This window comes from Hemitrygon akajei, chromosome 11, assembly GCF_048418815.1.
Source record: "Hemitrygon akajei chromosome 11, sHemAka1.3, whole genome shotgun sequence".
Taxonomy (NCBI): Eukaryota; Metazoa; Chordata; class Chondrichthyes; order Myliobatiformes; family Dasyatidae; genus Hemitrygon; species Hemitrygon akajei.
This window is the reverse complement of record NC_133134.1, coordinates 122,089,345-122,104,807: the sequence shown is the minus strand read 5'-3', so window position 1 is coordinate 122,104,807 and position 15,463 is coordinate 122,089,345.

Below are 15,463 nucleotides of genomic sequence, written 5' to 3'. Positions count from 1 at the left end.
ACCCTACCATTCTCTGTGAAATTTCCACCCTGGTATGTCCTCCCAAAGAGTAACATCTCTTGATGAGTATTTAATACTTCAGTAATATTTGAGTTATATTGTAAATCTATTGTTTCATTAAGCATTCTTGTTTATTTAAATAATGTTTTATGGTATAGTATAAAAGCATTTAATTGGCATATGTCATCAAGCGACCAAATGTTCTGTATGCAATTTGTTTAAAGTAATATTCTTTCTTGCAATTAGATTTATGTTTTGAAGTAACAGTGGTGATGAAATGTTTTTAAAATGAACCTGAGACAACTACTCATTGAAGTGCAGTAAGACATTCAAGTTAAAAGCGAAGTGCAGCAAGAAAAAGTCGAGTTCAAAGAAAGCATAGCTCATTTTTATTCCTCTGAGTAGCAAGTATTCTTTGTAACAGGATAGATGATTGAGAAAGAAAAAAAAATGCAGTAAACAAAAAAATTCACAGGCTCATAAACAGTGAGTACTGGGTGATAATAATTATAAAAAGATCAAAATTGGCATTTCAAAAAGACTGACACATTTGATTACACAATGGATAACTGGCCTGTGTACACTGAGCTAATTAAGCAACGTTTTGAAGCAAATGATATAGCCAATGAGAAGCAAGTACAAATTTTGCTGAATTCATTGAAATTAAAGGCATGCAGTTTTCTTCAAAGCTTAAATGCTCCAACCAAACCAGTTGAAATGAGCTTTGCAGATATGGTGAAAGTAATGCAGGAACCAAAACCATTGTTGCTTGCAGAATGCTTGAAATTTCAGAAGTGGAATAAAAAAGAAAGGGAGTCCATTTGACTGAAATGAAGAGATTGTCTAAGCATTATCAGTTCAATGGTGAACTTAATGACGCACTGAGAAATCATTTAGTTATTGGAATCTTACAAGAAAGCATTCTAAAATGTCTCCTGACTGATGTACAACACATATTTAAAAGTGCAGTTGAAATCCCTGTATCAATAGAAACAGCAGAGAGAGATGCAATTGAGTTACAGTCAGGAATGAAAGTGAGCGTGAACAAAATTGCAGTGTCTAAACAGAAACAAGCATGGTGAACAGACTGTTTTACTGTTGTGCCAGGGGCTCACATTCACCAGATCAATGCAAGTTTAAAGGAAAAATTGCAGAAAATGCAACAAGTTAGGACACTTCCAAAGAGCTGTCGGGCAGACAAAGATAAATGGACTGCACAGGAAAGAGAAGATCAGAAGTCAAATTGCAGTTTCAAAAAGGGCACTAATCTGCACGATGTTGATAAAAATCTGGAAATGATGAGAGTGACACATGACTGGGTAACTTTCAGATTTGCAATGTAAAAAGTAACAATAGGCAAGCAATGTGGCTTACACCAGAAGTAAATGCCAAATTAATTAAAATGGAACTGGACACTGATTTAGCTGTTTCAGCCATCCCACAAAATTGCTTTGAATGGCATTTCAAAGATACTGAACTGAAGCCTGCTGGTATCCATCTACGTAGTTATAGTGAAGAAAACATCATTCCTGGGGGAATGATATTTATAATGGTGAAATACAACAATCAACAAGCCACACGCACAACACGCTGGAGGAACTCAGCAAGTTGGGCAGCATCTGTTGGAATGAGCAGTCAACATTTCGGGCCATGACCCTTTGTCAGGTCTCGGCCCAAAATGTTGACTGTTCATTTCCACGGATGCTGCCCGACCTGCTGAGTTCCTCCAGCTTGTTGTGTGTGTTACTTTGATCCCAGCATCTGCAGAGTATTTTGTGTAATCAACAAGCCACTTTGGGTTGATGTGGTAAAACAGGAGGGCCAACATTGTGAGGTCATGCATAGCTGAGACAACTACAACTTGATTGGAGAACTCTTGCAAGAGAATCAACTGACAGCAAATTAGGAAACGTACTGGATAATGCCACTGCAGTGTTCAAGGTTGGCATTGGAAAAAGCACATCAAGGATAAAATAGTGTTAAATGAAAATAACACATCCAAGTTCTACAAAGCCCGTCTGGTTCCTTATACCATCTGTGATTAGGTAACCAGTGAGCTAGATCACAGGGAGACTAAAGGAATTCTTTACAAGGTTGACTGTGCAATGCCAGTGGTCCCAGTTGCCTAGAAGAATGGGTTTGTCAGGATCTGTGGTGATGTTAATATCAGCATGAACCCAGTACTGAAAGTAGATCAATACCCTCTGCCTAGGATAGAGGATATCTATGCCAAGCTGCTTAGAGCAAAACATTTTAGCAAAGTAGGCTTAGCTGAGCATTATTAGCAGATGGAGATGGAAGAAGAATCAAATGTGTTTCTCACCATAAACATTCACAAAAGGTTTTATCACTATAATAGGCTTATTTGTGGAGTACCATCTGCACCTACACTCTGGAAGAAAGCTATAAGCTAGGTGCTGCAAAGATGTCCAGGCACTCAGTCTTACACAGATGACATTGTTGTTACCAGTGAGGTTGACAAGGAACATCTCCAAAAAGTGCAATGTTATGATAATCATAGGAAATTTCAATATGCAGCTAGATTGGGAAAGAGAGATTCCCAAGAGAGAGAATTTCTAGAATGCATACAAGATGGCTTTTTAGAGCACCTTGTGGTTAAGTCCACTAGGGGATCAGCTATTCTGAATTGTATGTAGTATAATAAAAGGGATTTGATTAGGAAGCTAAACATAAAGGTACTTGGAGAAGCAGTAATCATAATAAGGTAGAATTTACTCAGCAATTTGAGAAGGAGAAACTAAAGGCAAGTGTATCACTATTACAATGGAGTAAAGGGAATTACAGAGGCTTGAGAGAAGAGTTGGGAAAAGTTGATTAGACTAAGAAACTAGCAATGAAGATGGCAGAGCAACAATGGCTGGAGTTTCTGGGAGCCATTTGGAAGGTTCAGGATAGATACATCCCAAAGAAGAAGTATTCTGAAGGCAGGATAACACAACCTTGGCTCACAAGGGAAGTCAAAGCCAACATAAAAGCAGCAGAGGTGGCATATAACAAAGTAAAAAATAGTTGGAAGTTAGAAGATTGAGAAGCATTTAAAAACCAACAGAAGGTAACTAAAAAAGTCATAAGGAGGGAGAAGTTGAAATATGAAGAAAAGATCGCCAATAATATCAAAGAGAATACAAAAAGTTTTTTGAGATATATAGAGAGCAAAAGAGAGGCAGAAGTAGACATCGTGCCACCGAAAAATGTCGCTGGAGAGATAGTAATGGGGAACAAGGAAATGACGGATGAACTGAATAAGAATTTTTCCTCAGTCCTCTCTGTGGAAGACACTAGCAGTATGCTGGAAGTCCGAGAGCATCAAGGGGCAAAATTGAGTGCAGTTGCTATTGTTAGAGAGAAGGTGCTCGGGCAGCTGAAAGGTGTGAATGTAGATAAGTCACCTGGGCTAGATGCATGACACACCAGGTTTCTGAAAGAGATAGCTGAAGAGATTGTGGAGGCATTAGTACTTATCTGCCATGGTTCTAGAGAACTGAAAAATTGCAAGTGTCACTCCATGTTTCAAGCAAAGAGGGAAGCAGAAGCAAGGAAATTATAGGCAGTTACTCTTACCTCAGTGATTGGGAGACTGTTGGACTTGATTCGTAAGGATGAGTTTTTGAGGTACTTATCATGGTAAAATTAGCCAAAGTCAGCAAGGTTTTCTCAAGGGAAAATCTTGCCTGAGAAATCTTTTGGAATTCTTTGAAGTAATAACCAGCAGGATGGACAAAAAAGAATCAGTGAATGTTATTTACTTGGATTTTGATAAGGCTATTGACAAGGTGCCACACATTAGGTTACTTAACAAGATAAGAGCCCAAGATATTACAGGAAAATTAGTAGCATGGATAGAAGGTTGATAAACTGAAAGGAGGCAAAGATTTGGAATAAAGGGTGCCTTTTCTGGTTGTCTGCTGATTGACCAGTGGTGTTCTGAAAGGTTCAGTTTTAGGACTACTTCTTTTCATGTTCTATGTCAGTGATTTGGATGACGGAATTGCTGACCTTGTCACGGAGTTTGCAGTTGATATGAAGATAGGTGGAGGGACAGGCAGTGTTGAAGAAGCAAGAAATCTGTAGAAGGACATAGACAGATTGGGAGAATGGGCAAAAAAGTCGAAGATGGAATATAGTGTAGGGAAGAGATTGGTCATGCATTTTGACAGTTCCAATAAAGGTGTAGGCTATTTTCTAAATGGAGAGAAATTTCAGAAATCAGAGGTGCAAATGCTCAGGATTCCTCATATAAAATTTTCTTAAAGTTAAATTGCATTTGAGTTAGTGGTAAGAAAAACAAATGCATATTTAGCATTCACTTTGAAAAGTCTACAATATAGAAGTAAAGATGTAATGCTGAGGCTTTATAAGGCATTGGTCAGAATGTGCTCGGAGAATTGTGAGCAGTTTTGGAGCCCCTATCTAAGAAATTCTGTGCTGGCATTGGAGAAGATCCAGAGGAGGTTTACAAGAATGATTCTGGGAATGAAAGGGTTAATATATGAACAGTATTTGATGGCTCTGGTCCTGTACTTGCTGCAGTTTAGAAGAATGAGTGGGGATCTCATTGAAATCCATCAAATACAGAAAGGCGTAGATAAGAGCCAATGTGAAGAGGATATTTTCTGTCATGGGTGATTCGAGGACCAGAAGAAGCAGCCTCAAAATAGAGGGGCTTGCGCTTAGAACAGAGTTGAAATGGAATTCCTTTCACCAGAAGGTGATGAATCTGTGGAATTATCTCGATTAGCTGTGAAGGCCATATCATTGAGTATATTTAGAGTAGAGCTTGATAGGTTCTTGATTAGTCAGGACATCAAAGATTATGGAGAGAAGGTAAGAAAATCTTTGTGAAAAGGGAAAATAAGTCAGCCATGATGAAATGGCAGAGTAGATCCAATGGCCCAAATGGCCTAATTCTGTTCTCCCTATGTCTCATAGTCTTAAGGTCTTAGAATACCTTCAAAAATGTACCCACTGCTAGCATCAGGCTGTAAGGCTTATAATTTCCTTACTTATTCTTACAGCCTTTCTTAAATAACAGAGCAACTTTCTCTCTCATCCAACCTTCTGGCAGCTTACCTGTGGCTAAAGATGTTTTAAATATCCCTGCTAGAGCACCTGCAATTTCCACACTCGCCTCCCACTAGTTCAGAGGGGACACCTAGTAAGGCCCTAGGGAATTATCCACTCGAATTTTCCTCAAGGCATCAAGTACCTTCTCCTCTGAAATCTATATACGGTCCATGACCTCCTTGCTGTTTTGCCTTAGCTCTGTATGTTCTGCATCTGTCCCCCAAGTAAATATAAATGCAAGAAACCATTGAATATCCCCAACATTTCTTTAGGTTCCATGCATAGATGACCATGCTGGTCTTCAAGAGGGCCACTTGCAGTCCTTTGGCTCTTAATATTTAAGATGGCATTGTGCTTGGATGTAGTGGTGCCTCCGGGTCCAACTAAAGGTGCCATTTTTCATCCTTTATGACTTGTTATGATTGCAAGATACTGCTGGATATTAAGAACATCAAGTACTGCAGCCTACCCCATCATTGAGCTGCTTGATAGCGGTGAAGCTGGAATTATTGTGTATTATTGTCATATTGTGGCCTGGGCTTGTTGCGCGCAGTTGTTGTGCTGAAGTTGTGCACCGTCCAACAGATGGTATGGGTAATTGCCTTGGATGTTTTTCTTACAATTGTAAGACCCTGTTGGAAATTGGGAATGTAGAATTCTACAAGTCTGGTTCACTGGTTCATTGGAAAGACTGATGGTAGGGGAGTTGCATCGCGTTGGTTGTGTGATGGACTAGGCCCTCACACTGTGTGGATGCTTGCTGCAGCCACCCGGGGAGAAAATACTGGAGTTGGTGTGGGAGAGAGCAGAGACCTCTGTAGGCATGCTGGAATGTGTCCTTGGTTGGGGGCTGCTCTCCAGTGTTCGCTTGGTGGAAGAACAAAATAGACCAGGACAACATCCCATTCACCATCAATCTACAGGCCATGCCACTTAGGGACGTGGGCTATATTATTTTCTTTTGTGATTATGTTTTTCTGCTATCGTAACTATAGGTGCTGTGTGCTGTGAACTGTGGGCTGCTGCTAATTTGTTTTTCACTTCAGTCCCAGAGGAATGCTGTTTCAGTTGCTCATATTCATCTATGGTTGAATGATAATTAAACTTGAACTCAGCCTTATCCTTCACCTTGCCTGATAGAGCAACCTTTTCATCCTCCTAATTTCTCTTTTGTGCTCTCTTGTATTTCTTCTACTCCTCAAGTACCTAATTACTTCCTTGCTGCCTAATCCTACTATGCACCGCCTTCTTCTTCTTCACCAGGGCCTCAATATCTCTTGAAAACCAAGTTAGCCTTGCCTTTTCTTCACAGGAACATCGGAATGAATCATTTGATCTCAACTTTGAGCATCTTTTATTCAAATATTATGCTTGAATTTTGCATTCAGTGTTCTTCCTTTGCAGTTGTGCTGAAATATCACTGAACAAAAGGGAATTTTGACACTTTACCTAAATTTGACTAAAACTTTCAAACGGTCTGCAATATTCTGTTAAAAATGACCATACCATTATTCAAATGGGGCGATGTGTGCCTACTTCCATTTTTATTTTCAGATCACCACTGGTGATGAATTTTCTTCCTCCATCTTTACCTTTGGTACTCCCTCAGAAATCCATGCTTTGTCTTTTCCTATTTTTCAACCACACACTGCCCTTAAAAACAATTATCCAAAAATAGCAAGTTTCCAACAGAACACTGACACCACCTAATTCTATCTCACTAGATACTCTCTCAAGCCCTCACCCTCATTATCCAACATCCAGCACTGGATGCAGAAAAATATCTCTCCGAGAAATATACTGCCCATTATTTTTGGTCCCTTCCTGAGCCACAGCTTCATCTCTCTCCCTACTGCTTTTTGGAAACAGATCCAAAGATGAGCATTGGACTATATAACCTCGCCACAATAAAATCTCCTGTTACCACCTTCATAGCATCTCCCTTCACCCCATTCAGTTTATGCAACTTCTTCTGGAATGTTGAACTGTGACTTTGCTACCTGCATAATTAATAATCCTATACATCTCAAGACAGTGACTCGTTGTTCCACACTTTTGTAAACTTGCATTCCAACTAGTGCCATATAAACTCTTAACCAGCATTGCATACAGTACATTCAACCCCGAACTCACTGCCGTGGTTAAGCAGAATTTCTATTTTAAAATGCTCACACCTATATTCCAATATTCTTAGCTGTGACACTATCCTGTCTTCGATGACAAGCCAAACCTCCTCAAAAATTCATTCAAGTTTGGAAGACATGACTTGCCTCACACAAAGCCATACAGACTACCTTAATCAGGCCAAATCTTTACAAATGTGGTGAAATCCTATCCCTGGGAATCATCTGCAATAGCTTCCCAATCACTAATTGAGGTTTACTGGCCTATAATTTCATGGATTATTATATCTCCCTTAGTGAACAAAGGAACAACATTTACTTCTCTGTGGTATTCTGCATCCTCACCTGCTGTGAGTGAAGTTAGAAAGATCTTTGTCAAGGATTCAGCAATCTCCTCTTTTCTTTCAGTAACTTGGGATATATTTCTTCAGATGATGAGGACATATCCTCTGCAATGCTCTTCAAACTGACCTACCAAATTGGTATGCCCCACAACTTTCACTATCTTCCACATCCTTCTCTTTGGTGAATCCCATCAAAGTAGACATTTTATAAAATGACTTGGGATTTGCTTAAATGCAAGGGAATTTCATTGTCCTTTTGGCCCTTCTAATTCCCTACTTGATTTGTTTCCTGATTTTGCATATCATTAATGGTGCTGTCTGTTTTTCACTTTGTAAACCTTATATATGCTTCCTTGTTTCCCTTTTGACTAAATTCACATCCTCTCTTGCCATCCAAGGTTCCTTTACCTTGTCCTTCCTTCTATTGGCAACATGCTGGCCCTGAAGTCTGATCATCTAGTCTTTAAACAACTCCCACATGTCAGATGGGGACCTGCCTAGTTTATAAAAACTTCCAGAGGCCTATGTCTTTTCTTTGCTGTGTACTCACTGTAAATAGATGTAGGGGATAAGGTACAGGAGTGTTAAGTCACACACCACTAGTTGTTACCCTGTTTCCATTACCTGGAAATTCATTTTCAAGGGCTCTACAACTCATATTATTTACTTATTATTAATAATATTAGTTCTCTACAACTCATATTATTTACTTATTATTAATAATATTAGTTCTGCTATTTGCACAGTTTATCTTTTCTTGCACATTGGATGACAGTCTCTGTGTAGATTTTCATTGATCCTATTGCATTTCTTTGTTCTTGTCTTAAGGGGTGCATTGAGATTGGACCCAAGTGCAGGGCACAGACACTGAAGTACTAGTAACCAGATGGGACAAAACTGAAAGACAGGACAGGTCACAGACAGGGCTGGGGAAGCAGGACCAGGATGAGGGATTGGGAACAAGGAGCCTGGGGTGGACTCCAAGCTCAAGACCAGACACGAACCCAGAGCCTGGGCCTTGACTCAGGCTCAGACCCCCAAACCAGGTGAAGATGTGACAAGGCCTGGGTTCTAGGAGTTGGAGACTTGGGTTCCTGGAGTTCTTGGAGACCTTGGGGCTCTTGGAGTTCTCAGAAGCTAGCCTCCTGGGTGGGACACAGGACTCCTGGGCAGGATGCAGGACACAACCCAACAGAGGCAAGGGACAGAACCAACCACAGGGTAACAGCAATCCAGCCTGGCTTACCTGACAGAGGCAAGGGACAGGAAGGGAGCTCAGTCTGGAGTGGCTCCAAGACTCAAGGCAGCCAGTAACCTCAGCAGGCTATGGAACCACCAAATCCATAACTCACAGAATGAACTAGCCCTCCACCAGTGAGTTACTCCAAACAAGGACTAGCAAAAACCTTAACAAAACAACCCCCCAATTGCACACAATCCCAGAGCCACTTATATTCCTAGCCAACAAGATGAGCATCAGGTGCAAATGCTTGAGTGCAACCAAAAACAAGGGACAGTCGGAAGACCCGGAGTCCAGAGTCCGCGGACCGGAACATGAACCAGAATACGGACTTTGGACCGGACCATGACAGTTCTACTGTGATTGCCTGCAAGAAAATGAATTTCAGGGTATTATATGGTGGCATATATATACTTTGATAATAAATTCCTTTGAAGTTTGAAATAAACAATCAGTAATAGATGTTCTGAAACCTACTCTCTCAACATTGTTGGATTGTACCCAAATCACATGATACAATCCTTAAGGTGATAATCATTAATATTACCAATGATATGCACTGTACATGCTGCATTTTTTGTAATAATGAGAAACAAAATCTATCCTTTGGCAGATAATTATATGAATACAATACAGAATATACTCAGCTATATTGTTCTCGCTTTACAGCTGAATAATGCATCCTCTAGTAGCTCTATATCTGCTTTCATCCACAAAATTTCCCCAGTAGTCTTCCTAAAATGATTCTGCTGATTGAGAATATTCTCCTCCATTCATCCGCCATAGCCTCATATGATCAGGAGTGTGATGTTGGTTGCAACACTAATGTCTGATGCTGGTTTCATTCTCATTATATCTCCATCCCTAAATCATGGCAGACCTTCAGTTCCTCTGAACTGAAAAATGAATGTACCATTTTCAGATGCTTCTAGTATCCTATCATAATATATCTTTATTACTCCCATCTGCTGGACTACATTACTTCCAGATAGGGGTGTGACACCTCTCCAATCTTATGATGAAAATAATCTCATATCTATCATAAAATTTTTGGATTTATACGTTTGGAGAGCATTTCTACAGGTTTCACTATAGTCTTGTCAGTATAGACAACAGGTCTCACTGCTTTTAATCTTGAGGTTGATGGCCAATTTTTTAAGGACATTGTACATTGCTCCTGAGATAGATGAAATATCACAGATTGCTCTTCCATCAAGCACCTTGGTGTAAATGCATCCAGCAGGTCTTCCATCCTGGCATGAGGTCATTGTGTTCAAGTGAAAATCTGAATCTAATTTCCTCACAGCTTATTTCATCCACACCTTGGACATTTGATCATCTCTTCATGGTGCCATATTTATAGAACTGAGTTTCCAATCTACATAATGCACATTTTTCTCTAAACATGGGGCATTTCTTTTACAATTGCTATGTTTTTGTCCATGATACTTATAAGAGCTGTCTGACCTCAGCTGTAATTTTCCCTATTTACCTTTTGTCTTGTACTTTACTACTTCCTCTTCTTTTTTCTGGTCACCCAACAATTCTCCAAGTTTTAAATCATTCCACACGTCTCTATTTTATGTCATCTCTGTCTCACGTAGTCGCAGCTCTCTCAGGCTGGATTTCCAAATTCCAGAAATAATCCAATATCACACGATTGCCCTTCAAATCAGTGATTCCAGAAAAGCCTTGATGCTTCTAATGTAGAGTGCTAATTTGAAACACTAACTCTGTGTCTTTTTTTTCTCTCAGAGCGTGGTGGATGCCTGGATGCCCGCTATAGTGGAAAAGGCAAACATAGTAGAGATTTTTAAGATACATTTAGATAGGCACATGGATGTAAAGAAGATGGAGGCATATGGACATTATTTAGGTAGGAGGGATAAGAGTTTGAGTGTTTTTAAATGCTTTTTAGTTGGATTGGCATAACATTGTGGGCTACATGGCCTGTTCTAGTGCTGTACTATTCTATTTTATATTTTACATTCTTTCTATGTTGTATGACTTATGGACTATCTCCTTCTGATTATATCATCCCTGTTAAGAATGTATAAAAGGATTTCTCCCTGTTTCTCTGTTCCTGATTATGTAGGAAAACAAGTAATGTCAAATGTTCCATTTCTAGTCAGCCTGCAATGTACTTATATTAAATGATGTTCCATAGTTTGACAAGGTACTACCCTCACCTCTTCTAATCTATGAGGTATAATTGTTTTTTTCTGTTTCAATTGTTCTGCTTATCTTTGATGACCAACTTAAGATATATATATATTTATATAAAAATTATATGTTTTACATTTTCCTCGTTCTTTAATTGAAATACTTGCCTGGAAATCCAATGGCTAAGGAACCTTCCTTAATGTGGCATTTCACTTGAATTAGACAGCTTGTACATATATGAGTCACCTTAATGTTCAGGCAGGAAATCTAAACTTCATGGATTCATTATACATTTCTGACACTCTATCACCATCACTTTGTAGGATTTAGGAGGATAAGTTAAACTAACTGACTTACTGCACAGAAGAGGGACAAATATCCTCTTCCGGTTCATGTGTCTGCCTAGCGGAGACAAGTATCAATGTTCTATAGAGAGAGAAATGTTTTGGAAGCTATTTCCTGAATGCTATTATAATATTTATAGTGAGCATCTGCTCACTAGCTACAATCCTTAAATGACTAATTATTCAATATTCCATTCCATAAAATACATTCATGCCATGTGCTTTAATTCTCTTGAGCATTTTTGCTTTACTAATCCCATCTCATAATTTAAAACCAAACTGGTTCTTTTTGTCAACACTCCTGTAAAGCAAACTGGAACATTTTGCTGTGCTAAAATCACTAGAATGTCTTTTCATAATCTACCATTTGGGCCATTTTTCACTTTAAACATTTTATTATCAAACATTAAATTCTTTTTTTTCTGATTTGATGATGTTTTTGTCTATTCTTTTACAATATGAGCCATGTTCATTGAAATATTTATTTGCTTTCCTACCCCATTCTGAAGACTTTCTATAACTGAAGATTTAGGACAGTAAAGGTGAGTCAAATGATCTACTGCTCTCTCACTCCTCTTTTTAAGAAGGGAGGGAGACAAAAGACAAGAAATTATAAACCTAGGTAGCATGACTTCAGCAATCGAGAAGATGTTGGAGACCATTTTTAAGGATGAGCTTTCAGAGTATTTGGAGGCACATGTTAAGGTGGACCAAAGTAATCACAATTTTCTTTTAAGGGGAAATCTTGTCCGACAAATCTGGCAAATACTTAAATAATGGAATTAATGGCTTTGTGGCCAAGTTTGCAGATGATATGAAGATAGGTGGAGGGGCATGTGGTGATGAGGAAGCAGGGAGTCTGCAGAAGGACTTAGACAGATTCAGAGAATGGGCAAAGATGTGGCAGTTGGAATATAATGTAGGGAAGTGTATGATTATGCACTTTGATAGAAGGAATAAAGACATCAACCATTTCCTGAATGGGGAGAAAATACAGAAATCTAGAGATGCAAAGAGAGTTTTTAATTTATTTATTGTATTTATTTAGAGATACAGCACAGAACAGGCCCTTCTGGCCCCATGAGCTGCACCGCCCAGCAATTCAATATTTAACGCTAGCCAAATCACAAAACAATTTACAATGACCAATTAACCTACTAACTGGCTTGACTTTGGACAGTGGGAGGAAACCAGAAAACCCAGAGGAAACCAACATGCACATGGGAAGAACGTACAAACTTTCTTGCAGAGGACAGAAGAATTGAACTCTGAACTCTGACGCACCGAGCTGTAACCGGTGAATTATTGTGGCAGGATCCCCTAAAGTTTAACAGAAGGCCCAGCAGCGGTTGTATTTCCTGCGGCTCTTGAGGAAATACGGTCTGCCTCAGGAATTGCTGCTGCAGTTCTACACTGCAATCATTGAGTCTGTCCTGTGCACCTCCATCATTGTGTGGTTTGGAGCCGCCACCGAGCAGGATAGAACCAGACTACAGCGCACAGTGAGGACTGCCGAGCGCATTATTGGAGCCTCCCTGCCCTCTATTGTGGACCTGTACTCTTCCAGGTTGAAGAAGAGGGCGGGGAACATCATAAAGGACTCCTCCCATCCTGCGCACTGATTGTTTGATCTGCTTCCGTCTGGTAGTCGCTTCAGATCCCTCCAGACTAAGACTAATAGGCACTGGAGAAGTTTTTTCCCTACTGCAGTCACTTTGCTGAACAGTTAACTGCCAGTTAACTGTCGGCTAACTATTACTTGGATTGCACTACCTGTATGTATAATCTATATTTTCATTTATATTTATCATTATTATTGTTATGAGCAGAGAGACAACATCTGCCGGAAGTAAATTCCTTGTATGTGCATAGGTACTTGGCGATTAAAGTCTGATTCTGATTCTGATTCTGATTCTGATGTAGGTGGAGTCGGTGGTAAGGAAGGCAAATGCAATATAGCATCCATTTCAAGAGGACAAGAATATAAAAGCAAAGATGTAATGCTGAGGCTTTATAATGCATTGGCCAGACTACACTTAAAGTGTTGTGAACAGTTTTGGGTCCATCACCTAAGATGTGTTAGCATTAGAGAGGGTCCAGAGGAAGTACACAAGCATGATCCAGAGAATAGAAGGGTAATGTATGAAGAGCCTTTAATGGCTCTGGGCCTGTACTTGCTGGAGTTTGGAAGAATGGCGGGGGTGGGGGTGGAATCTCACTGAAACCTCTGGGATATTAAAAAGCCCAGTTAGAATGGACACGGAGAGTACATTTCCTATAGTAGGTGAGTGTAAGTCCAGAGGACACAGCCTCAGAGTAGAAGGACATCCCTCTGGAACAGAAGTAAGGAAGAATTTCTTTAGCCGGGGGTGGTGAATCTGTGAAATTCATTGTTACAGGTGGCTGTGGAAGCCAAGACACTGGGAGAACTTAAAGTGGAGGTTGATAGGTTCTTAATTAGTAAGGGTGCCAAAGGTTACAGGGAGAAAGCAGGAGAAAGGGATTGAGAGGAATAATATATTAGTCGTGATGAAATGGCAGATCAGACTTAATGGGCCAAATAGCTTAATTCTTCTGCATGCCTTATAGTCTCCTGCTTATGGAAATAGCACTGATTAGAGCCCCCCATTTCCCCTTGAGTCAGGAAGCAACTATTCAACATGTCTAAAAGTGGGAATTCATTATGAACTGTTGCAAACAAAAGTAAATTTCAAACAGTATGATTGAATAATATGATAAGTCTTTGATGCACTTCACAAATTGTACATTCATGTTGAAAGTATCCACAACTGATTAGTTTTAATAAGTGTTCCATAGAACTGACATTGAGCTTAGAAAAACCTTGTTGACAGGTAAATCACCCAACTATCATCCATTCTACTCTAGACATTATCTGTTGGCACAAATGGAATGGGAAACATGTCTGATATTTCTGTGACCTTGTCCAACTAGAGTCAACATATTTATGTTCTTATGGTTAAGGATTAATTTTGACATGTTTTGATTTATTAATATGTGCTCATGCAACTAGAATGAGAAAAAGTTTAACGAGATTGAAATATTCTCTGGAGACTTCATTAGAATTTTTTTTTTGTATTGTTCCTACTTCCATATTGTGCAGAAAGTATTATCCATCTTATCCAAACTCATTATTTAAACTGCAATTGAAACTTCTAGTGGAGTTCAAAAGAGAAAGAGATAATTTATTTTTCAAATTATGAATACCAAACTCAATTAATATTTTAGATCTGCTTTCAAGTATTACCTGCACACTGATACAATTGCATTGTTCATTTGTTTCCTATATAAGTATATGAAAACCAACAGGAAAAGAATGTTCAATAGTTATCCATAAGCTCTTTTTGTACATCTTGCACACCAACGAAACAAAGGTGTGTTATTTTTGGCCTATGCCTCTTTCTTAACAGGTGATTAACAGATTTCTTTCTCCTTCAACCATCTGGAACAATAACATTGAAAAACAAGATTACAAATGCTAAACACTACAGATGCAGGAAATCTGAAAAACACTTTATATGCAATTATAATTTTGTTTTTGCTATTTCCAATTAGGAAAAAAAATGTCTAGTAGGAATGCTATTTCTTGGTGATTGTTGCTAACTGAAAAAGTGTTTGCATTTTGCTACCATTGGTTTATTCCAGATTAACAAATGGATTCTGCCTCTATTCTAGTAAAATCAACATTATACTCAAAAAAGGGAATCTTAGTATAAACATTAAGATGAATAAGCTCTTCTTAGGGTTCCAGCTGGGTATAGGTATTGATTATCCCTGATGAAGGTGGCAGAGTTGGTCATCAAAACATCAGTTAATCGATACCTGTACCCAGATGGAAGCCTGAGAAAAGTTTATTCGTCATCTACGTCGGGAAGGCACTAGATCCTTTTTCAAATATGAAGCTATTGCTACAAAAGGACCAACCACAAATTTAGTATGCCAATACTATGTTTAGAAATAATATATTTATGTTATGGGTATTATTGAATAAATCATTTGTTCAATTATATTTTTCTTGCATCATTGCTATTCTTAGTTCAATCTTTAGGAACGATGACATTATGAAGTTGGACTATTCTTGCTCTGAGTTACTAATGAACTCCTTCCCATTAGTTTTGTCAGGCAAAACTATATAAAATATGTTGA